The 26,278-nt window shown below is 46.0% G+C and overlaps 1 long non-coding RNA gene across 1 annotated transcript in view; it reads right to left on the reverse strand.

Moving 5' to 3' along the window:
• Positions 1-2,598: 2,598 nt before the first annotated feature.
• Positions 2,599-26,278, reverse strand: part of LOC130126868 (uncharacterized) — a 60,299-nt gene continuing 36,619 nt past the window's right edge. The window contains exons 2-3 of the long non-coding RNA XR_008811748.1: positions 3,156-3,272; positions 2,599-2,680 (exon numbers count right to left, since the gene is read on the reverse strand). This is a non-coding gene — a long non-coding RNA (uncharacterized LOC130126868). The remainder of the gene's footprint in view (positions 2,681-3,155; positions 3,273-26,278) is intronic.

A 26,278-nucleotide genomic window follows, 5' to 3' on the forward strand; every position in this document is an offset into this window, starting at 1 on the left:
AGAGACTACACTTTGTGTGTGAGCACATGTCATTGCAATCATTGGTGAGGTCATATGTGTGTGTATGTGCACAAATGTATTATTTTGTGTGCATGTACAGGTGCATTAGTGCAAATTTATCTAGTGTGCTTGTATGAGTGTGAGAGAGCGAGAGTGTGTTTGTGTGTGTGTGTGTGTGTGTGTGTGTGTGTGTATGTGTGTGTGTGTGTGTGTGTGTGAGACCAAATGAGGGTGTAATATGGTACATATGTTCTGCGGTTCTGTGTGTTTGTAGAGCCAGGACTAGGAGCGGTTATGACAACAGCATTACCCAGAGTACAGTTCTCACAGGTTACAGCCCCAGGGGGTTGTGGGATAGGCCGGGCCACTGAAGGGAGCGGATGGACCTCAAAGTGACTCCTAGTGAGTTTGTGTGTTTGATATAGTTTGTGTGTCTTTGTGTGCGTATGTGTGTGTATGTGTGTCTTTGTGTGTATTTGTGTTTTTGACCGAGCCCAGAAATGGCTGAAACTGGTGGCTGACATCACTGACATCATCACAAAGCAGAGCAAACTGTTGGCAACCCGGTGCTTTAATCACATCTAACGTCCCATCTCGTGATATTTTTGAGTGTGTATGTGCCCATGTGTGTGTTTGTGTATTTGTGTGCTGGCACATGTGAGCCTGACTGTGTGCATATATACGCCTTTATGTGTGTGTGTGTGTGTGTGTGTGTGTGTGTGTGAGGGAGACCACAATCAGGACCATGTGTAATATTAGGAAACCTCAGGGTGCAGAACCAGCTTGTACAATTTTAGAAAACGTTTCTAATAAGGTAATATGACGTGTCTAGACAGCTAAGTGCTTCTTATTATCTGTACATAGTTCACGTTCAATTCTCGTCCTGAAAACTTTTAACCATGTGGACAGCGAGGACGTTCAGCTTGTGGAGAAAAAGTTAATTTTTAATCTTCAACTCTGACTTGTAGAATTTAGGATATATTGAAGGATGTAATATATATTTAGAATATTTCTAAAACTGCAAAAAGGATCCATCTCTGATCATTGAACCTAGTTTTCACAGTCCTGAATTCCTAAATAAAGTGTGAAACTGCATTGAAAACAAGTGAAATATTTTCAACCCTTTTTTCCACTTAAAACAAGATTTTAAAACATGCAGTGCAACTAAATGATCGTGAAGCTGGACACTTTTGTTTGCATTTCAGTTGGGCCAGGTTATTGCAGAATCACAGGTCTGCATGTAGTTTTGTCTGTGTACAGCAGGCTGCAGTATAGTGTTGGTGAGGAGGCGCTCCGGGTGGGGGGTGGGGGGAAAAGGTGCCCATGTGTTATTATTTTAAAGGAGAGCAGGAAGTCCTCTCCCTCTCTACATTGTTTTGTATTGTGGACAGTAGCAGCAATGAGAATGATAAGGTAAAAGCCCGAAAGGGATTTTACCTTATCATTCATGATTCAGACAAGAACCACATCTGACAGCTCCTTGTGATCAGTGGTGGGTAGAGTAAAGTCTATACTACATTTAAAAGGACAATTACTCCCATAATAATAATGGAAAAAAAAAGATTCCAGTAAAAGTGAAAATTACCAGGGCGTCCAGGTGGCGTGGCAGTCTATTCCGTTGCCTACCAACACGGGGATCAGCAGTTCGAACCCTCGTGTTAACCTCCGACTTGGTCGGGCGTCCCTACATACACAATTGGCCGTGTCTGTCGGTGGGAAGCTGGATGTGGGTATGTGTCCTGGTCGCTGCACTAGTGCCTCCTCTGGTTGGTCAGGGCGCCTGTTCGGGGGGGAGGGGAACTGGGAGGAATAATGTGATCCTCCCAAGCGCTACGTCCCCCTGGTGAAACTCCTCACTGCCAGGTGAAAAGAAGCGGCTGGCGACTCCACATGTATCGGAGGAGGCATGTGGTAGTCTGCAGCCCTCCCCGGATCGGCAGATCGGGTGGAGCAGCGACCGGGATGGCTCAGAAGAGTGGGGTAATTGGCCGCAGAAAATTGGGGAGAAAAAGGGGGGGAAGTGAAAATTACCATTTGAGAAACCTACTCAAGTAAAAGTAAAAAAGTACCTGGTTAATAAATTATTCAAAGTACAAGGTACTTTCCATCTTGATTAGGGTGTGTGGGCCAGTGCAAAATGATGAAAAAATAGCAGTGAAAAAGAGGTCTGCTCCCTCTTTTATCACTTGGATCACGTCGCAGGTGATACCTATGGTGCGGCTCATTGGTGCAGAAACAGGGGTGAAGTCCTTGTACATCTCTGGCACTTGGAGGACAGACACATCCAACAACTCTCCACTGATGCCTTTGTATAGTGTGCTCCTATTTGAAGCAAACCCTTAGACATCAATACAAATGCTATCTGTGCACATCGCTTACTTTCACATAATTACTAACTTCTCACCTTACTCCCTCTGCAATTGTTCTCTGCTTTGGTCTTGCGGACATCACAGCCATTTTCTCTCACCTGGTTTTACACCCTGTGAATTTAAGCAAGACATAAAAATGATGAGATGACGAGTGTATGTAACACGATGTGTGTGTAGTTTTAGAATTTGAGTTATGATTACATTATTTTCAGACTTGCCAAAGTGCTAAGTTTGGGCCACTTCTGCTCGCCCTCTGTGCAGCTGAGTACTGGGGAAACCACTGGGATTTTCAGCTGGGAGTAATGTGCTGGCTGGAACAGGAGAGCAACACAGTAATTGCACAACACTGAACCAGCCACACATGATGCACCGGCTCAACAGGGGTCGAATTCTTCAGCCCCACCGGTAAGAAAAGAAAGTAAAATACGATACTTGTTCTTTTCTGTTCAGTTTGATAACGTTGTGCTAGTTAAGGAGTAAATAAGGCACATCTTCATCTCTAGATCTGTTTTTATCATAGTAATGAAGTTATACCTACAACTTCTTATACAGACTGGTATGAATTCATTTATTTATGAATGAAGAACAAGAACTCATAAGCAACAGAACAGGAACAAAACACACAACAGTGAACTTTGTGCGTACAAAATCAAAAACAAACAAGCCAGTTTCTGTGCTCTTTCAGTTACATTCAGGTTTAGGTTTTACTATTGGCTCTAACATATCAGAAATTAGCCAAATCCCCGGGAACATGGTTACCAAACGGTAGCAATCACAGTAAAATACCTTAAAGCTGTTACCGTCATCCTACACTTGGACTATGGGGCTTGTGTGACTTCCTCATGGACCTGCAGCACAACGCCCCCAAACACATTACACCTGTGTCTTGGTCTTTCTTGGATACTGAGAAAAATACAAAATTGGGTCATTAAAAATTAACATACAGTCCATCATCTGTCTTTTATCTCGCCAAACCACGAAGAAAAACAATAAGTTTACAGACATCAAGCTAGGCTATAGACGATGCTAGGCTAAAGGCTTAATTACACACCCTCATAATTGAGAACATAAATCGACATTTACAAGTTAAAACCTTTCACCCGTTTGCTGGTGAACAGATGACTGTGCATTGACAATTCTGTGCACGTTGTTGGCATTTATCCGTGGTCAATCTTGCTGACATTGCGAAAAATATGCTATTGTCAAAAGGTGAATCAGTTCCTCTGGACACAACATTTAGCGAGAGAAATGTTTCATCACTCATCTAAGTGACCTCATCAGTCTCAACTGACTGCAGGTATCCCCACCCTTATAAACAATGCAGATACATAATGACCGAAACCAACGATCAGTTTCATATGCAAATAGTCGTGACCATTAACTAGATTTCAATGGCCATGGCCAGAGAGGATTTGGGAATAGTTGCAATCACAGCATTATAAGATGGTGACAGATGTACTCACCCCCCCCCCCCAGTTCAGGGATGTTTGTTCCCTCTTCAGATAGATGGCCTCTTTGACTCCCCGTTCAAACCAGCGTTCCTCCCTATCAAGGATGTGCACATCATCATCCTTGAAATAGTGGCCACTGGCCTGTAGATGGGTGTAGACTGTGGAGTCCTGGCCTGACTTGCTGGATCTCCTGTGTTGTGCCATCCTCTTGGCCAGTGTCTGTTTAGTTTCCCCAATTTACAAGTCATGGCAATCTGGGGGACCCGATCCTTGGGGTGGACCAATTTCTGATGCAGCATGTTTTGGGGTTTTAAAGCAACTGTTTGGAAAATACATGTCTCAACATTTCCGAAACTCCCGCCACATACGGAAACACCACTGGTTTATGCTTAGGCAGCTGTTGTCCTTTTCCTGTCTTCGATCGGCTGGTGCACTGTTTGGGCGTCTTCCTGGCTTCGACTAACGCCCAGTTAGGATAACCACACTTAACCAGGGCCTGTTTATTGGGGGATTTCTCCTCTTCCTCAGCCGCTGTGTCGGTGGGGATGGTGTCAGCTCGGTGGTACATCATCCAGATGACTCCTTGTCTGTGTTCCAGTGGATGATGAGAGTCAAACCTTAAGTAATGATCAGTATGTTTTGGTTTATGGTAAACATCAACAATCAAATGTCCTCCATCACCAATTGCAGTTTCACAGTCTAAGAAGGCTAACCTGTCATGGTTGTCACGGATGAGGTCACTTGGATGAGTGATGAAACGTTTCTCCCTCTAATTGTGTCCAGATGAACTGATACACCTTTCTGTGATTTTCTTACCTGGATTATTGATTATGGATAAAGACATTGTTGATAGCATACGGCAACAAACCGGAAGCTGGCATGAGTGTCAAGGTAGAAACTGGAAGTCAGCGGACTACAGCTATCCGCGTATTTAGAACGGACAAGATGTGACGAAGATATAAATGGCCAATGTAGCAAAGTTAAACGATTACTGACTCGAAGTACAGTTTAAAAAGGAATATGAAAAGTACTCCTTCCTTAAAAAAACAAAAACTACTTTCTTACTCATGTGCATTACTTGAAATGCATTAGTACCCACCCCTACCTCTGACAAAATGATGGATAGGACAGTTAGAGGATGAAATGTTTCAAACTTTATAAAGATAGTTTGAATCATGGGATAACAAAATGAAAACTGTTTCACAGACTTGATCCTCCATTCTGGAGTGTAATTTGGAGATAATTACATGAGGCCATCTGTTGTTGTTTAATATTGAAATGATGGATGCTTTGGAAATGATCTCCTCAGACAAGGTTTAGATTCAGGCAGTGCAAAAAAATAGGTTGATGTCATACCAGTGGCAAGGATTTCAGATATTACATTTTATATTATATATTATCGTACACACAACATAATAGTGGTTCTAATGAAGGTGACCATGGCACATTGTGTGACAGTCTGCCTTGAAATTCACTTACCCTCAAAGGCAAAATCGATGTGTGTGTGTGTGTGTGTGTGTGTAAGACTGGCCTATTATCAGTGATGGCTGGGGGTGATATTGGCTGGGTAGGCCAACAAATGCATTATACCCATCAATAGTTCCCGTTGCAGCAACAGCAGCATCACAATCTTGATACCAAGTTACAGCAACGACATTAAATACCTTGTTCTAGCATGTGCTCTACAACACTATATAGAGAAGTACCCACAATGGCCTGATGCCAAAAATTCTCTCTCTCCCGCTTTCACACACACACACACACACACACACACACACACACACACACACACACACACACACACACACACACACAACCAAAATTCCTTGTCTCAAATCCACAATTCCTTGTTGGGTCCAAGCCGTATCTCGTCCAAAAAGCTAGCATGGGAAACAGAAAAGTGAATTCTTAGCTACACTTGCCGTTAGCCAGTCCTTTCGTTGAAACCCAGAAACACAAACTTACGATTTTGTCATTTTTGCTGTTGTGTTATTTAAACATCGTTTGGGCGATGTGTCCCCAGTCTCACTTCCACTTTTTCCTCCAAAGACATCGAAGAAAACGGACGATAAAGTAAATAACCGCGCTCACTCAGCCCTCTGCGCTCACCTGCCCCTCCCCACTCTCCCCACTGACGTACCGTTACTCTGTACGTCCGCTCTCATTGGTCAAAAGTCAGCAGCCCAAACCATCAGCAGATCAAGGGGGCGTGTCACAACACCTGTCACTCACTTACTACTTAGATGAGTGGAAGCTGACGCTGCTGTGTTTGGGCTGTATAAAATAAGCCAATTTAGATGTATCCTGTGTTTCTCTTGTTACTATTTTGGTGCTGTTGCCGCTCTAGGTTTCAGCAACATTTAAAACAATCTGTTCAAAGGTTTTTTCAACAGTAATTTTCTCATCTTTATTGTAAAAGATAGGGAGAGCTTAGCCCTGTTAGCCCATATAGACAAGCTGCCCCTGCCTATTAACAAAATGAATATGGGCCAGATGTACTAACATTTTGCACCAGTGCACGCATTCTCTTAGTGTTAAAAATGTACTGTCAAAATGTACTATAAGGACGCAATGGACGTTTTGCATGAATGAGATGAGAGAATGGGCGGAGTTATCTTTTTTTGCGCCTCCATTGGCGTTAATTGTCGGCAAACTTGAGCTAATTTTGTTCTAATTTTGGGTCTGGCCATATAGGTTTAATCTTCGTGGTTGCCATCCAGACCCCTATACCTCTTCATTCACTGGACTTAGGAACATGCATCTGTCAAATACGTGGCATCGCAAAACAACAGAAGTAGTTGCGAGCTTTTCATGCCTGGTTTGGTGTGTTGCTACCAACAATCAATGACATAATATGCCAGAAGTGTGCCTCTGAATCAAAAAGATCCAAAAACTGCTGCTGTCGTCATCTCTTGGCGCGTCTTTCCATCATGGTCAGGTCATTGACGGTCGGACAAAGTGTCAGAAAAATCGAGAATATCCAGCTGATGGTTTGAGCAGTAAAAGTCAAACGCTGTCTTCAAAGGGAACATTGGGAATTCTGTACATTCACTGCTCACTTTCATTCTTTACATCCAAATCCTCCATCACCAACTTCTTTTTCCTCATCTGTCTTAGATTTTCTCTTTTGTCGCTATCCTGCTAAATCCCACTCTATATCTATAGCCTTCCCTCTATCTCAGTCCTCTATCATGTTTCCAGTCCCCTCCCCCTTCTAGTAATACAAATACTCTTCACATCTGGGATGCACCTGTTGGGGTGTGCAGTCAGTTTCCCATGAGATTCCAGTGCTGTGGATCTGAAAACATCAGCGTCCATCTAAGTAATCTGCCCTGAACACATTTAGCACGCCTGATTGCTTACATGATTTATCCGGATACTTGATCAGTTTTATGAGCTGCATTCTCAGTTTAATTATGGCAAATGAGAAACATGGATGCAGTGAGGCAGCAGTAACGTCCTACCGAATACAAAGCATAAAAAAATAATACACGAGACATATCAGAAAGGCTCACAAAGGCACATCAATCTAACAATTAAAAATACAGGACCCTGAGAGCAGGATAAGCGGTTTGGCTAATGACTGGAAACAGAAAAAGAAAGTGGGGTGGGGTGGAAAGTGTTATTTACAGACTGTCTATAGACATTTGAATATCATTATCCATTCAAATGCAGCTGCAATATCTAAATTTTATTTGTACCCCCAACGTGAACGTTGCAAAGTAGAATAAGCTAAAACGGAAGAGAATAGGGTGCATTTGTTTGATTGCATTATAAGATGTAATGGGATGAGAGTAAAAGGCCGATAAGAATGACATTTTCATGTTTCTATTTGAATTTGAAGTTACCTATACACACTCACATGTTTACAGGGTGTGGAGTAATTGAAGGGAAAACTCGCCCAACTTGAACCTTAGCTCCACGTGTCCGTAACAGGGATAGCATATTGTAACGTGCATGGATAAGTAGACACGTTGGCCGCTGGCTGACGAATCTAAGCCTTTAGTCGAGCGGTCAGCGATGTCTCCCGCGGTGCGGGCGAGACGGGTTCGCGTCCCGGCCGCGGCAGTTTCTGTGCCCCCCCCCCCCAATTCGCTACAATATGAAAAACACCTGCAGTTGCTCCCCGTCATTTCTGCATATCTGGGACGGCAGTGAAACAGCCATTTCCACATGACACTGCAGCGAATCCAGGGGGATTCACTGCGCTAACCAGTCAACTAAAGGGCCCAACCCGTTAGCCAAGGGCTAGCGAGTGTATTCATCCGTGGCCGTTACGCTACCCCCCTCCTTCGGGAAGCTTCGGCACATCAGCTCCCTCACGCCTCTGGGCGCACGCGCGTCCGTTGTCCTCACGGTCTCTCCGTCCCACTTCTGACGCCAACGCAGCGAATTCGCAGGGCAGCCGGGAAGCGAACTGCGCTAACCAGTCGACTAAAGGGCCCGACCCGTTAGCCAAGGGCTAGCGAGTCTAGTCATCCGTGGTCGTTTCAACACGTAAACTGGCGGATGGAAAAAACGGGTTTAATCTCTGTTAAAAACTCCATATTCTAAAGCTGCCAATCAAAAACTATCGGAGCAAATGGTTGTAACCCCAGAAGGACCTGGTAAATGTAGGCGCCGTCAGCGAGGCTTTGTGAGCAGAGCACCGAGTTCTCTGTCAGTGTAGCACACAGCGGGGATTTTACCGCTTCAATCAGCCACGTAATTCATCAGTGCTGATTCCCGAAAAACCATTGGCGAAATATTCCTTTAAAGGGAACACCAGTCTGGTTTACCCTGTGGTGAACTGAAGGGAGAGGCTGAAATTCTATCCCACAAGCTGTGACTTGGGCAGCTGTGATACTTCGGACTCTGGATGTTGCGCCAGTCCCATGTCGAAAACAATGAGAGCGGTCTGCTGCGTGCCGATAACCTCGTTAATTCCTTCCTACGCCTGCTATACTTGCTGCATTGGCAGGTCCCTGTTCCAAGAGTTGCTCTTTATTGTATTTTCACAAAGGAATTCACAGACGCGCGTTTGACACGTCTCATGGCGCATCATATCGCTCGTTTTGCATCTGTTTGATCACTTTTCAGCACGTCTTTTGTTTGCGGCGGAGAGAAAAGATTCCCTATCATTTCATTGATATGCCTTTGTGTGCCTGTTTGTTGTATGTGTACTTGTGTGAGTGTGTATGTATGCATGCGTGTACAATGTGTCAGTGTGTGTGTGCGCGTGTGTGACCATAACGAGTATAGACGGATGTGTGTACACAATTTATTAGTGTATGTGTGCGCATCGATGTGTAGGCTAGGTGGGATCTTCCTCAGACCTCCTCTGAATCATCGTTTCCTAAGCCTGTTGCCGTGGCAGCGAGCGAGCGAGCGAGCGAGAGAGAAAGCGAAAGAGAGGGGGGGGGGCAACACAAGATCACATAAATCAGCACTTCAAAGGGCACTGCGCCACGCCTGGTGTTTGCTATTCCCTTTCAAAGCGTCCTCTATATTTTCATAACATGTAGCTATAGCGATTCTGAATGAGATCACTTATTGCATTCATTTATGAGGATGGACCATGCACAAAAAAGAAGAAGAAAAAAGCATTACGAGTTGGTTAATGCATAATGGCAGTACCCATTTATAAGCTGAAATAAAGTCAAGCTGTCATACTATTGTGCTTTGAAGCCGTTAAGGATTTCCTTCTGTCCGTTCCAGTGAACACAGACCTGACGAACATGAAAACAGAGAAGAGAGAAGGAGGGAGGGAAGGAGGGATGGGGCGGCGGCGGCGGCGGGGGGGGTTGATGAGGGAGAGACGAACAGAGAATGAAACAAATCGTTCCTGTTCAACTGTTCAACCAGGGTCAGGGCATTGTTCTCCAGTTTGGAAAGACCCAAAAAAACTTGATGAGGTCGTATGGATGGCCAACGTTGTGTGTGTGTGTGTGTGTGTGTGTGTGTGTGTGTGTGTGTGTGTGTGTGTGTGTGTGTGTGTGTGTGTGTGTGTGTGTGTGTGTGTGTGTGTGTGTGTGTGTGCTTGTCTTTGTCTTTGTGCCCATAACCGGTGCATGCAGATATGACATACTTGATAGTTTGGTGCTTTGCAATGGGAAAGGTGGAAGTAAGACATTGATTGGAAAGCTGCTCTTTGCCCCCTCCATTGTTCAGCTGACATTCTGCTTACATCCAATAATAAACGCCAGCTAGTGAATACGTGTGTGTGTGTGTGTGTGTGTGTGTGTGTGTGTGTGTGTGTGTGTGTGTGTGTGTGTGTGTGTGTGTGTGTGTGTGAGAGAGAGAGAGAGAGGGGGGGGGGCAGGGAGTGAGAGAAAGAAGAGAGAACAGGACTGAGAGCTCATGAGGTCAATGGGCAGCTTCCCCCTGTCTGTGTTCAATAACAAACATTAAGGAGGGTATCGTAGGAGTAGCTACACAATACACACAGTCACACACACACACACACACACACACACACACACACACACACACACACACACACACACACACACACACACACACACACACACACACGCACGCAGGCAGGCAGGCAGGCAGGCAGGTCATCCTCCTAATGAGGTCTGTGCTACTTCTATTTTTTCCCACTGTCTTAGACATTTAGTAATGGAAAACTACCGTGCTAAAAAATGGAAACAAGAATCGCCGATACACCCCGGAAGACACACACGTGCACGTAGACACATTTCCGCAAACAGGCAGATGGATATAAAGAGACACACACAAAAAATGCATAGCGTAGTACACGGATATATCCATAAACACAGAAATAAACCTACATACGGTTTTCCACACAGCCACATTTGCACATGCATGCCTGCAAACACGCTCAAGTGCACGCAGTGTCTGCCATCAACTGGTCTCTGCCGCACCCACTTGTAGCAGAAGGGCACGTGCTTGCCTTGCAAGCTTTGTTTTGATCCATCTGGAATTGAGTCCGTTAATATTTCTTCCTCAGTATACAAACCCCAGAGAGTCGAATCAGTTCATCAGGACACAGCGTGTAGTGGGAGAAACGTGTCCTCAGTCATCTAAGTGACTTCGTCAGTCTCAGCTGACTGCAGGTGTCCCCAGCCGTATAAACAGCACAGCTGCATCACAACCAGAACCAGCGATTGGTTTCATGTGCAAATTGCTGTGACCATTAATTAGATTTAAAACGGCCACGTGTACTATTTACAGAGGATTGGGGAATAGTTGCAATCACAGCATTGTAAGATAGTGACATTTAGACCCTTTAGACCCCCCCCCCCGATCAGGGATGGTCGTTCCCTCTTAACATAGATGGCCTATTTGAATCCCTGTTCAACCCAGCGTTCCTCCCTATCAAGGATGTGCACATCCTCATCATTGAAAGAGTGGCTGAGGGGGGTACATCTGTCGCCATCTTACAATGCCGTGATTGCAAATATTCCCCAATCCTCTGTGGATAGTACACATGGCCACTGAAACGCTACTTAATGGTCACGGCAATTTGCATATGAAACCGCTCGTTGGTTTCGGTCGTTATGCCGCTGTGTTGCTTATAAGGGTGGGGGTACCTGCAGTCAGTTGAGCCACTTAGAAACGTTGTGTCCAGATGAACTGATTCAACTTTCTGAGATTCTCTTATCTGGATTATTGAGCATGCATCAAGACAACCAGAGTACAATAATTTGTTATACGCTTGGTAATAGGTGGCTGTCTATTGTATGACGAAGTCTAAAAAATTGGTCCAAAAGCTGTATTGTTAGTTGAAGTAGTGCCGGTCCTTCTTAACCCCCCCCCCTTTTCTCCCCAATTGTATCCGGCCACTTACCCCACTCTTCCCAGCCGTCCCGGTCGCTGCTCCACCCCCTCTGCCGATCCAGGGAGGGCTGCAGACTACCACGTGCCTCCTCCGACACATGTGGAGTCGCCAGCTGCTTCTTTTCACCTGACAGTGAGGAGTTTCACCAGGGAGGCGTAGCGCGTGGGAGGATCACACTAATCCCCCCCCAGTTCCCCCTCGATCCCGAACTGGCGCCCCGACCGACCAGAGGAGGCGCTAGTGCAGCGACCAGGACACATACCCACATCCGGCTTCCCATCCGCAGACACGGCCAATTGTGTCTGTAGGGACGCCCGACCAAGCCGGACGTAATACGGGGATTCGAACCAGCGACCCCCGTGTTGGTAGGCAACGGAATAGACCGCTACGCTACCCAGACGCCCCCTTACATTTTAAATGAATTGAACTGAAGCAGGGTTTACAGCTGCAAGACAGACACAACAATGACACACAAGTCACAATCCCTATGTTGCCAGCAAGACATCCAGTGAACTGAATCAACCCGGTCTGACGAATCTGCCTACAAATAACGCGATATTACACTTTCACATTGTGCGTAATGGGCGAAATGAGCCTCACTGGTGACGTCATGACCGTTCAGGGGGATGCGTGTTATTTGGACGCATCAGCTCTCCACAGAAGTTGATGGAAAGGATTGGCGTGTCCTCTGCACGCAAAGCTGGGTTTTAGCGTGTGCATTACACGCAGCGTGACAGTGTATTATCGTGTTATGTGTACGCAGCTTGGCGAGACCGGGTCGGCCGAATAGAGAGAGGCATTGAAACAGGACAATAAAGAGGGTGTAAGCGTGAGAGAACAACTTGAAGTAGAGCGTGTCTGAGATCCAGTGAGACCAAGAAAACACTACAAACGGGGGAAAGAAAAGAGCGGATGAGAGTGCTGAGCGTGAGGATGAAAGAGAGAACTGGGAGAGCGATGTCAGGGGGGCTTGACCTGGTTAGGCACAGATGTCCCAGTGTGAGGAAGGGCTAATCCAGTTAGCGGAGGACAGGCACGTTATGTTCAGGAGATCTGTCCGGGGCTCTAGCGAAGCACAAAGACAATAACAGAGTAGAAACAGAGGAAGAAGACCAGTCTGGATCTAGATTCGTCTACAGGCCGGGACAACGCTTCTCCGTACTAGACACACATAAATGTCTCTGTGAAGCTTCGTGGAGAAGCGGTTTCTGGGTGGCTGTGGTTTGCAGAGACGCGACCACATTACACTTTGTCAACATGTCAGCGGTGTCTGCAGGACTATGCGACGTATCGATGCTGATCAGATGAGCAGGGAACGAAATCTGGCAGCATGACATCACCGTGAAACCAAGACAGGAGCTGTGTCAGCCTGTGCAATTACATAACCGCAAAAGGCTGCAGTTTAATGAAATGATAAAATGTGTGTGTGTGTGTGTGTGTGTGTGTGTGTGTGTGTGTGTGTGTGTGTGTGTGTGTGTGTGTGTGTGTGTGTGTGTGTGTGTGTGTGTGTGTGTGAACGTCAGTTTGTGTGACAGTCTATATATCTACGCCCACAATTAAGAGATGACCAATCAGTCTCTTTTTAGGCAGTGAGGCGTGTGCAGTCTACGGTCACATGACTATCCGGCGTGCCGACCAGAAAGAAGGAGATAATGGACAGATGACAACGAGCAGGTAAACGCTGATGAACTGGTGGCAAAAAAAAAAAACGCGACCTCGCAATGTTTTGGATTCAAGCTCAGTGACGTTGCGCAAACTCAGGAATACTTTGTCATTTCATTTCCTTTACTTGCGTACATGAAAAGAAACGAAACGAAATATCGTTTCCCCCCAGCCCACAGCAGTGTAACACAAAGACAAAAACACATATCCAAAAACTACAAGAACACACATATCCCAACTAACACATGTATCCAAAATAGAGAAAACACCACTGTTTTAGGGAACGAACGCCAGCCAGGATGACTGTTGGAAGAGCAGGTCTGCATAGGCTAGCAGTTAGCCTAGCCTGCCCCGCTTCTGCGTCCTGTCAGACCGCTCTCGATGTTTCCTCCCCCGCACAGCTCCAGGCAGGGGCCGTGGTCCTAGGGCCCACCGGACGCAGCAGACCAGGCTACCTCCACCAATCCAATGCCAGCTCTCCCAGCCAGACACCCTCAACCCCCCCCCCCCCGCACGACGACACCAAAAACACCACATTCAATGCCGGGCGAGGCCGCAACCAGACCGCCCTTGGTGTTATCGGAACTGCTGGTCTGCATGGGCTAGCAGTTAGCTTAGCCTGCCTCGCTTCCGCGTCCTGTCAGACCACCCTCAGTGTTTTCTCTTCGGGCGCAGCTCCAGGCAGGGCCGTGCTCCCTGAGCCCACAGGACACAGCAGACCAAGCTCTCCCAGCCATCAAACGAAGACAAACTTAGACCTTGTCCACACCAATACGTTTATTTTTATATACGGAGTTTTTACTATTAAATACCCCCGTCCACACGAGTAAATATGTATATCCACACATGAATACCCATATAAGCATACACGCTGTCGTGGATTGTGTCATAACCCCGCTCGCCAATCAGACGGCAGGAAAATAGCTACCGTGTTCTTCCCTGGTTACCACCGTTCACCCAGAAGCAGGATATTCCCCCGTCAGGCAGACCCCTCTTTCGAAGGCGCGCCTTTCAGTTTGTTTGTAGCTAGCTAGCAGTTAGCAAACGCTGGCAAACGTTAGTCAAAATGCCGCCTCGGGGAAATGGAGTCATTTGTCTTCAGGAAGTCGGTTCGCTTGTAGCGTGGAACTATGGTTTGTAGCCACCAGTGTAACAACAGGTAAACAAATTAGTGGCGCTGACAGGAAATAGCAAACAGCTGCGGCACGCGACGTGACAAATACGTAAATATCCGTATATCTTGTCCACACGTCAAAATAAATACGGTGTTTTTAAAAATCTTCACTGTGGCCGGAGTTTTTCCAATTTCTCCGTTTGAAGCAGTATTTAATACGTTTGCAGCAGCATTTAATACGTTTGCGTGTGGACGGACCCCCCCAAACAGGACAAAAAAAGCTACGTTTATCAAAAAAAAAAAACGTTGTCGCGTGGACAACGCCTCATGCTACGTTCAGACCAAAGGCGGCGCGAATTTTTTGGGCGGCGCGAATGCATGCAAAGTCAATGGGAGGAGGCGAATGGGCGGAATAATTCGCGGCGAAATTACGGGCGGCGCGAATTGGGCGAATCGAGCGACGAACGCGCCTTCGCGGGAGTTCAAAAATGTCCAACTCGGGCGAATATTTCGCCAGGCGATAGCCAATCACCTTCAAGTAGGGTTAGAACCCGCCTTCATGTTGGGAAAGAATACACGCCCCCTACCCAGAATTCTTTTCGGACGCCGTCCAAACGCAACTTCTGAACGAGCCGGTGAAATTCACCAAGCTGGGCACGCCTCCGGTTTATGCTATGAACCCAAACCGAACGCTGACGCCGGTTTCGGCGGCGCAAGTTGATATAAAGCAGAGCCACCGCAACTGATCTCTGTCGCTCATCCATGATGATCACAAGTAAACACAAACTGCTCGTGTGTGGTATTTGTTGTGTGCGGTCTAGCAAACTTGCTAGCAGCGTTGGTGTAACTAGACTGCTTGTTGTGACGTCAACACAGCGAATTCGCGTTCTGTTCGAACACACCTGGCGGAGCTGGCGGCCAAACACGGGCGAACAAAGCGGCGCGAACTCTCTCGCCGCCTTTGGTCTGAACGTAGCATTAGACGCAGACGTGGACAAAGACACTGCATGGACGGTACTGGGTGAGGCCGCCGTAAACGTGAATTCGCGCCGCCATCTTCCCCCAGAAAGAGGTGCCGTGTAAAACATGCAAAATGAAAGTCTCTACAAGTCGCGGCAACACGACAAATTTGTATTATTTGTATATGTATAAAGTTGTGTATTAGATCGCAATCGCAAATCACAGTAATCGCAACATGACTTTTTCACTAAATCGTGCGGCACTAGTTGACACCGTATTACACCCAGACACGGCACAGAAGAGAAGCCAGAAGAAGACAGCGACACAATACGGAGCAAAACAAAAGGTGCATATACACACTCGGTTTTATCATTCTGTTTTGTTCTTTTGATTGTTTACCTCGTTTCCGTTTCCAGTTTTCTTCAGTTATCTCAGTGGAATTTGGTTTTAAACGCTGCCTTTGGTGCATCGCACACGCTTGCAAACACGCCCACGTTTACGCATAAATCTATCTTATTACGACAAAACATGACAAGGTAACTGGTAAACACCTTAAAAACCTTAAAATGTAAAATAAAACACACATCTATGCATGCAGCTTTGCAAATTCCAAAATGATGACGCAATACATCGCCAATTCGAGTCTGTTCAGTGTAATAAACTGTTTTAAGGTTTTAAATGTTGAAAACCGCCTTGACGATTGCGATTAAATACAAACCAGGGTAAGTTGGAGTGAGACTAAAGCAGAGACAAAGACGGAGAGATGGACAGATGTATAACATGTACAGAGGGAAAGAGTGAGAGAAAGAAAGAGGGTGAATGAGACAGGGGTTTACAGGATGAACTGGAAACAGATAGAAACAGTGATGAAGAGACGGAGACAGACAGATAAAGATCGAGTAGAGCATTGTAGATTCAGTCATTTACTAATTTTGTGGATTCCCCCCCTTCCCCCCCAATTGTACCCGTCCAATTACCCCACTCCCCCGAGCTGTCCCGGTCGCTGCTCCACCCCCTCTGCCGATCCGGGGAGGGCTGCAGACTACCACATACCTCCTCCGATACATGTGGAGTCGCCAGCCGCTTCTTTTCACCTGACAGTGAGGAGTTTCACCAGGGGGACATAGCGCGTGGGAGGATCACATTATTCCCCCCAGTTCCTCCTCCTCCCCGAACAGGCGCCCCGACCAAACAGAGGAGGCGCTAGTGCAGCAACCAGGACACATACCCACCCTCGCAGACACGGCCAATTGTGTCTGTAAGGACGCCCGACCAAGCCGGAGGTAACACGGGGATTCCAACTAGCGATCCCCGTGTTGGTAGGCAACGGAATAGACCGCTACACTACCCGGACGCCCTCAGATTCCGTCATTTAGAAAACTGTGCATAACCAGGAGGAGCTGCAGGCTGCAGCCACCGGGGGAAATCAATCATGGCTGACTCAAGTGGAGGGTCAAACGCTCAGAGCCCAGAGAGCATTTTCCTCTGGAAGAACTGGCGAATGACAGGCGACTTATCATTCCTCTTTACCTTCGCTCCGCTCCCACCTGTCCCAGCGATAAAACCGGCTGATATACGGGAAGGGCAGTTTGGGATTATATATTTCCATCATTTGTCTTAACAAGGTGCCTGTCAGACCAGGGGAAGTGTTCTTCGCTTGTCCTTCGGGTTCCCTGGCTCGTTATTGCCGTCGGGACGGCGCGCACAGCGGCCGGGTGGCTTCACGGGGATCTTACAAGAGTCTAAGTGTGCCCATAAACTTCCTGTTGATGAGAGCCAGTATCTGCACTCCTGCAGTTAATCAGGAATCAGGAGCCTTTACTTGCCATTTCATTTCATGCACTTGCATACATGGATTGAAATGAAATATCATTTCCCCCAGCCCACAGCAGTGCAACACAAAGACAAAAACACACATCCAAAATAAATGAACACATGTATCCAAACGACACACACAAAAAAACAAAAAACAAACTACAGAAACTAAAAAAACATATACGATCAACCTGTGGCAAACCGTCAGGACCTTCTAGGCCTTCGGTGAAGGCCTAAGACTCCACAGAAAAAGGAAAACGCTTTCATAAATGTAATACAGTCTTCTAATCAATCTGTTAATATCGCATTACATTTCAATGTATACGTTGGTTGAACCAACATACATAAAAAAATTTCGTTGTCCAAGAGCGAATGCAGGATGACTGTCCGAACTGCCGGTCTGCATGGACTAGCAGTTGGCTTAGCCTGCCCTGGTTCTGTGTCCTGTCAGACCGCCCTCAGTGTTTCCTTCTCGGGGGCAGCTCCAGGCAGGGCTCTAGTGCTTGAGCCCACCGGATGCAGCAGACCAAGCTCCCCCAGGCGATCCAACGCCAGTGCTCCTAGCCAGACACCTTCAACACCCCTCCCCGCACTCCACATGCTAGGCGAGGCCGTCGCTAGACCGCCCTCGGTGTTACCGGAACTGCCGGTCTGCATGGGCTAGCAGTTAGCTTAGCCTGCCACGCTTCCGGGTCCTGTCAGACCGTCCTGGGTTTTAGCTCTACGGGCCCAGCACCACACAGGGCCGTGGTCCCTGGTCCCACAGGGTACAGCAGACAAAGCTCTCCCAGCCAATCCAGCGCCAGCTCTCCCAGCCATCAAACGAAGACAAACTTAGCTACAGATGTGGACAAAGACGCTGCATGGACGGTACAGGGTGAGGCCACCGCAAACGTAAGTTCGCGCTGCCATCTTCCCACACTAAGGTGCTCTTCATCCGCAAATTGGCTAAAAGTCAAACAATACAACTTTGTATTGGTTTCCATACAGTTAAAAGCGAGCTTGCTGCTAGATGGAGAAATGGGAAGTTGAGATTTTTTTTTCCCTTTGCAGATAATTATTTTTTAGTTTCAGATCTTTCTTCTCCATTCCTTTGTTTTAAATGGACCGCAAAATCAAAACTTAATCAAACTGGTCTGGTTGGGTGAGAATCGCGCGGCAAGACAAACAGTTCCTATGTGAAATACACAGCACCGAGCCGGGGCTTTGAAGCCGACGGATCGACCCCCCCCCCCCCTGCATCCCCTTTGTGGGGATGTTATTTGTGGAACAGTTCTGTCCGTCTCTTTGTCTCGGTGTGTGTTTGTGGAACAGGGTGTGTGTGTGCGAGCTTATCTCAACACTCTTGCTATGAACAGACAGTAACCTTCAAATATGAATATGTTCTCCACTACTGTGTATGCACACGTGAGAGAGAGAGAGAGAGAGAGAGAGAGAGAGAGAGAGAGAGAGAGAGAGAGAGAGAGCCCATATGTGCTCAACCATACATGTGTGCATACATACCCATGCAGACACACACACAGCTACTGCTGTTCAGATCATAGATTCCACCAGTGGTCCTGCTTTCTTTGGCCCCCTTCTCTCCATTTCTCTGTTATCCTACTACTTTTTGTATCCATCCGTCTGTCCTGTCCTCGCCTCTTTCCTAACCTCTGGGCTGTCTTTCATGGATGATCAAAGGCTGGACCCCCCCTTGTAACCCCCCAACCCCTCCTGTGAACTCTGAACTTATTTTCATTATACCACACACACACACACACACACACACACACACACACACACACACACACACACACACACACACACACACACACGGCACCCTGTGTGTGGGGTTGTCTTGTAACATACAGAGGGAGTGTGTCCTGAGGTGTGGTGCTGGGTTTTAGTTTGTGTGTCTCTTTTGTTTTGGATTAGGGGAATAACTCCCTCAACTGCATAGTATACACATTTCATTTTGTTGTATAGCTCTCTTTCTTTGTTTGCTTCCTTTCTTTCTTTCTTTGCTTATTTTTCTCTTCGTTTTCTCGTTCGTTCCTTCTTTCCTCCCTCCCCCTCCTTTCTTTCTTTCTTTCTTTCTCTTTCTTTCTTTCTTTCTTTCTCTTTCTTTCTTTCTTTCTTTCTTTCTTTCTTTCTTCCCTCCTTTCTTTCGTTCTTTGCTCCCGTTCTTTCTTTGCTTCTTTTTCTCTTCGTTTTCTCGTTCGTTCGTTCTTTCCTTCCTCCCCCTCCTTTCTTTCTTTCTTTCTTTCTTTCTTTCTTTCTTTCTTTCTTTCTTTCTTTCTTTCTTTGCTTCTTTCTTTTTCTTTCTTCCCTCCTTTCTTTCATTCTTTGCTCCCGTTCTTTCTTTGCTTCTTTTTCTCTTCGTTTTCTCGTTCGTTCGTTCTTTCTTTATTTCCTTCCCTCCTTTCTTTCTTTCTGTTTTCCCTCCTTTCTTTCGTTCTTTCTTTTTTCTTCCCTCCTTTCTTTCGTTCTTTCTTTGCTTCTTTCTTTCGTTCTTTCTTTTTTCTTTCTTTCTTTCTTTCTTTCTTTCTTTCTTTCTTTCTTTCTTTCTTTCTTTCTTTGCTTCTTTCTTTCTAGCGCTCTCCTTGCACCAGCGTCTGGCTCACAATGAAAACAAAACCTTTGGTCACTCTAATCCGTTCACCATCTGTTCCTCTTTCCAAAGCTTTCCAAACTCTCTATTCCTTTCTCTCTTATTGTCTTTCTGTTTTCCAGAAATGTACCCCCCCACACCCCAGCCCCACACCACCCCACCCCACACCCTCTCCCTCTTTCTCCCCGTTTGGGTTAAAAACAAGAACTACCCCAAACTTTTTTTTATTTTTAGTTTTGGTTTATTTTTTTGACCCCCCCCCCCTTTTTTTTTCTCCCAAAATGTACTTGGCCAATTACCCCACTCTTCCAAGCCGTCCCGGTCGCTGCTCCACCTCCCTCTGCCGGCCCGGGAGGGCTGCAGACTACCACATGCTTCCTTCCCCGATACACCTGGACTCGCCAGCCGTTTCTTTTCACCTGACGGTGAGGAGTTTCCCCAGGGAGACGTAGCGCGTGGGAGGATCACGCTATATCCCCCGCCTCCCCCCGTCCTCGAACAGGCATCCCGACTGACCAGAGGAGGCGCTAGTGCAGCGACCAGGACACACCCACATCGGGCTTCCCACCCGCAGACACAGCCAACTGTGTCTGTAGGGACGCCCGACCAAGTCAGAGGTAACACGTGGATTCGAACCGGCGATTCCCGTGTTGGTAGGCAACTGAATAGACCACCACGCCACCCAGACGCCCTACCCCAACCTAGTTCTCCTGATTTCTGCAAGTGGGAGATGTCCTCATTTCAACATCTGACGTGATATCTCTGGGCCGTCGTATCATTTATCTAATCATGTTTATGTTGGAAGTATGGTTAGGGTCAACTCCATTTTATTTGTATAGCCCGTTGTCACAAATTATTAATTTGCCTCAGTGGTTAGGGTTATGGTTAGCCCAAGGTCACCATACCAAAGGTCAACATACCAAAGGTGGATCTGAGAACATTTCTCACAGGCAAAAACCTGGACATGTAATCCAGCCTACATACTAGATGCAGCTCCCTATGGGAATAAGTACATGTGGCATGTGTCTAGATTCCTACGAAGATGGAGATATAATGCCCATGTTAGGTGTGTGTGTGTGTGTGTGTGTGTGTGTGTGTGTGTGTGTGTGTGTGTGTGTGTGTGTGTGTGTGTGTAAGATAAAGGTCTTTGGGGCCACAGACTCCAATTGTGTTCCTCCAGCGCTGCTCTGTGAATACTATACTTCCTTCCCCAGCCTAAATAAACCAGCCAAGCTCTAATCAGAGGCCATCACAGCTGTGAGGCCAGCAGATATGTGCACACTCAGCACTGTGCTCACACACACACACACACACACACACACACACACACACACACACACACACACACACACACGTAGTGAAAACATTCAAATTTATACTCATATATATATATACAGGGAGCTGAACAACTGAGTGTGGGCTATTAGGGTTATCATACAGTAAGACAAAACCCACGTATTTTTAGACCCACTATGAGACATCACACACAAGTCTCAGACACACACCTACACATAACTATTTTAAGCACAATTTTACATATACACATAAACACACGCACACACACACACAGACAAACACAAGTGAGATTCAGATACACCTATACAACTATATTTAAGCACAATTTCACACACACACACACACACACACAACTATTTTAAATACAATTTTACACACACAAACAGACACACACACACACAACTATTTTAAATACAATTTTACACACAAACAGACACACACACACACACACACAACTATTTTAAATACAATTTTACATACACAGACACACACATGCTCTCACTCACTCACTCACTCACTCACTCACTCACTCACACATACACACACACACACACACACACACACACACACACACACAGAGTGCAAAAGTGTACAGATGTAATCATGGACTTCATCAGTACTTTGTTGGGTCAGTTTACTGCAGTATTACTTACAGTGAAACCTGCCCAGATAACCAGAGCAGCCTGATTGGGTGTCAGATTCCCTTATCAGCTTGAACATCGAGGTGATGTTTGAGCAAAGACTTTTAAGTGAATACAGTGAATAATAACAAAAGGCCCACAGGCAAGTCACCCGTTCACTGTAGGTGCTCACCTCTTCGAGCACCCAGAGATCTTTGCTGCACTTGGATAAGACTCTCTGTCTGAAGTGGGAGACCAGAGAGTGTACAAGAATCCTGAGCCCAGCAGTGCTGATAGTATCTGGACTTGGCAGTCTTTATGTTGTGGTTGTCCTCTGTGTGTGTGTGTGTGTGTGCATACATTTGTGCATAGTGTGTATGTGTATGCATAACAGCTGTTTGTGCATGCACTGCATTTGTGCATGTTTTCCTGGTTCCTGCAGTGTGTTTGTGCATGGACCTATTATTATCAGTGGCAATGTAAGTAAGTGTGCGTAGCTTTGCATACAGGTTTTTGTGTTGCCATGTTTCTGTGCTCCTGAGTATTTTATAGCTGTGTGTGTGTGTGTGTGTGTGTGTGTGTGTGTGTGTGTGTGTGTGTGTGTGTGTGTGTGTGTGTGCGTATGTTGGCACAGTTTGTGTTGTGGTGCTCAAGCCCCAGTGGATTTATGATGCGTATCAGACAGCAGCAGCTTTATCCAAGGGGCAACACGAGCCGAATGAGAGTAAATGTTATTGGAGTACAATTATAATGTAGAAAAGCACACATATTTTTTTTCATGCACACATACAAAATAAACACACAGGAAAAAAAAAACCATGCACACAACAGACACATGCTAACATACTGTGCTGTCTTCGCACACAAATGCATAGCATAGACACATAAGAGTAGGTATGTACACCCACACCCACATGCTGCAATACATGCACAAAATGTAGAAACACAAGTACACACATGGCTACATCCCATCAGCTGCAACTGTTTCCAATGCTCGCTCTCTCTCTCTCTCTCTCTCTCTTACACTCTCTCTCTGTCTCGCTCTGTCTCTCGTTCTCGCTCTCTCTATCTCTCTCTCTCTCTCTAGAAAACAGATTTTTGCTACTTTAATCGATGGATGATCTGGGAAGTTTTTGCAGTGTGTGGTGTTACAAAAATGTTCTTTGCTGTGTTGTGGATGATGAGCTGATCCTGGGGAGTGTCCTGAGATGATTTAGATTCTGTGAGTCTGATGTTACTGACCATGTTGGCCTTTGTGTTGTAATTTTGTTGTCACTTTTATCAAAGTATTGTTGAAAGTCTCTCTCTCTCTCTCTCTCTCTCTCTCTCTCTCTCTCTCTTTCCCTCTGGAAGCGGAGCGGAAGTGCAAGTGAGGACGGAGTAGCAGCGTGTTGCTTCGGTATAAACGAGTTTCTAAAACGAGCTTTTCCCCCCCTGTTTTTTCTATCCGTCTTGTCCTTTTTCATGTGCTTTTTGTTGTCTTTTAGTTAGTTTTTTCGGTGACAGGTCTGACTGGAGTTGTTTTTCGGTAGCGGTGCTACTGCCCTCAGCAGGCCAATATGGCCGCTGTGGGAGGTGGAGGGATTGCGTTTGAAAGTTGACACGCCGGTACGCGATTAAAGTGGCTCCGGTGGTGGAATGCTGGGTGGAGGAGTGCTGCCTCACGGTGGGCGAACATTTGGGATATGGAAGCATCAAATCAGCATCCAGGATGAACAGTGCTGTGGTCATGTTTATCGATAGTGTTGATAAAGCCAAGCAGGTGGTGGACAGCGGTGTGGTGATTCAGGACATGTTGACTCCCGTTCTGACGCTGGCTAATCCTGCCACGAGAATCACCATTTCTAATGTTCCTCCGTTCATGCGAAATGCCGCTTTGGAGAAGGAGCTTGTAAGATATGGACAGCTAGTGTCCCCGATAAAAATTGTCTCTTTGGGTTGCAAGTCTCCTAAATTGAGACACGTTGTGTCCCATAGGAGACAAGGCTTCATGATTTTGAGAGATAATGCGGAGGATTTGGATCTGAAGCTTAAGTTCAGGATCGACGAGTTCGATTACATTGTCTTTGTTACATCCGGCATGATGAGATGTTCTGGCTGTGGGTCTGAGGGGCATTTAATGAGGTCTTGTCCCGACAGGAGTGAGGGTGGGCCTGAGTCTCAAGGGCCGCCTTCGTCTCCCGATGCCACCATGAACGGTGCATCTCCGGCTGAAGACGGCGCTGCCGAGTCGGCACAGGGCAGACAGGAGGCCGGGGAGCGAGGGGCAGGAGAAATGGACCAGGTGGTGGAACAGAAAGAGACCGAGGCTGGAGAACACAAAGAAAGCAGACGGACTGAGCAGGAAGGAGAGGAAGGTGGGCAGGTTGAGCAGGTTAAAAAAAGTGATCACAATGAGAAAGTGACAGAACTTGAAGCTGATGCAAGCTGATGGAGAGGAAAACAGTGAGAACGGGGAGTGTAGCAAACTGGCTGGGCGAGATACAGCAGACTGCTATTAGAGTGGCGGAGTCTGTACTTGAGGAAGAGGAAGAGATGCTGTCGGATGATGAAATAAAATTAAAAAAAGTCTATTAAAAGGAAGCTCACAGAGGGCAGACAGGACAATTTAAAAGCAAAGAGGGTTTCAAAAGGTAAAAAGCCATCCTCCTCTTCCTCTGAGGAGGACACAGAAAGTGACTGCGAGTTAGTTTCCACTCCTCGTAAACAGGTGGACACTGAAGGGAGCTATGCTTTCCTGAAAATCAGGAAGTTTTTACAGGTCACCCAGGGTTTGAGGGCGGTCAAGGTGGAAAATTACTTTCCAGACTTGCAGCTTTTTGTTGACTCAGTCAGACGTTTTATGAAAAACAGGAGATTTGAAAGTAAACACATTTATTGACCAGGAAATCTTTAGACTTAAAAAACTTGTACAGAAAGTGAAACTGCAACTCCTTGATGATGCTTAAGATGAATTTGGTCGACGAGTGTGTTGCACTGGGCGAGCTTCCTCTTACTGCTACTGGAGGAGCTACCGATTCATGGAGCCAGGCTGGATGTCCATGACTGGTGCTCTCCAGGACTGTCCCAGAAACTGGTTTCCACCACGAACATCACCCTACAGAGCAGAGCGTCTACACAGAAATGGCCTTTTTTCCAGAACTGGGGGTGGTATTGCGCATAGTGGGAGTTGATGAAGATGTTTTTCTTTTTTTTAATTTGTGTAACGAGGGAAAGTCCTGGCTGCATTATTGGATTTATTTCTTTGGTATGTAAATTGTGTAAACTCAACATCCATTGCACGTTGTCCGTCTTTGGAGAGAGAGCCCTCCTCTGTTGCTCTCCCTGAGGTTTCTTCCTATTTTTCCTCCTTGTTGAAGGGGTTTTTTAGGGAGTTGTCCCTCATCCGATGTGAGGGTCTAAGGACAGGATGTTGTGTTGCTGCAAACCCCCTTTGGCGAATTTGTGTTTATGTTGGGCTATTTTATTTTGAATTTCTGTTTTTGCAAATACTTGTTTAGACTACTCAAGGGTCTTTTTTCCAGGCATTTTTTTTTGTATGAGCTGGATGATAAAGAGGTGATTGTGTTTGAGTAGCAACTGTTGGACTGTAATGTATTCTGAATAAATGTACCTTTTTAAAATCAAAATCTCTCTTTCTCTCTTGCTCTCTCTCTTGCTCTCTCTCTCTCAATGCTTTCCTCATTTTGAGATGAACTTTTGTGTGAAAGGTGAGATAATATCTCAGGGGATTTACTCTTCAAGTTGAGTTTTCCTTGGATTGTTGACTTTGAAACAGTAATTGGTTTGAGTTGAACTCTGTGGAGGTATTCCATCGCAGGTATTTCTGACTTTTGAATTTTGCTTTTGTTATCTTGGCTTTATGCCCTGCCATGTAGTATCCAAAAAAGATCTGCATGTGCACACAAGTGTGTACAATGGCTAAATAAAAAAAGTTCACTTTAATTTCTGTCAATATAACATTTACAGTACAAGGTCATGCATATGGTGAAACATAAAAATAAGCTTGCATGTTTTTTTTGCAGATACATGATTTTTGCAATCATACAGACAGATATGTACTCTGTGACACACACACACACACACACACACACACACACACACATTGTACACATGGAACTGCGAGTCACGTCTCAATCAGGGTAAGTTGATCCTGGCCATCTGGTTTGGATTTAGATGGAACACTTTACTGGTCTGATCTTATCTGGTCGGAGTCCACCCCACGGTGCTTCTGTTCTCTCTAGGCTTGTATGACTCACTTACATAAGCTTCCTATACCCTCACACTGCAAACACACAGGCCCACCCCACACACATCAGCACACACATGCATGCACACATGCACTCACTCACACACACACACACACACACACACACACACACACACACACACACACACACACACACACACACGATTTTATGTAGTGATCTGCACTTATGCAAAAAAGTTGCATACACTCTAACAATAATTGTATATACATACACATCCTTTGTCACACAACCACACACATGCATGCATGCACATGCACATACACACACATGCACTCTCACACTCATGATCTCATGTAGTGAGCTGCAATTATGCACAAAGGTGCATACACACTAACAGACAATAA

This window comes from Lampris incognitus, chromosome 16, assembly GCF_029633865.1.
Source record: "Lampris incognitus isolate fLamInc1 chromosome 16, fLamInc1.hap2, whole genome shotgun sequence".
NCBI classification, from domain to species: domain Eukaryota; kingdom Metazoa; phylum Chordata; class Actinopteri; order Lampriformes; family Lampridae; genus Lampris; species Lampris incognitus.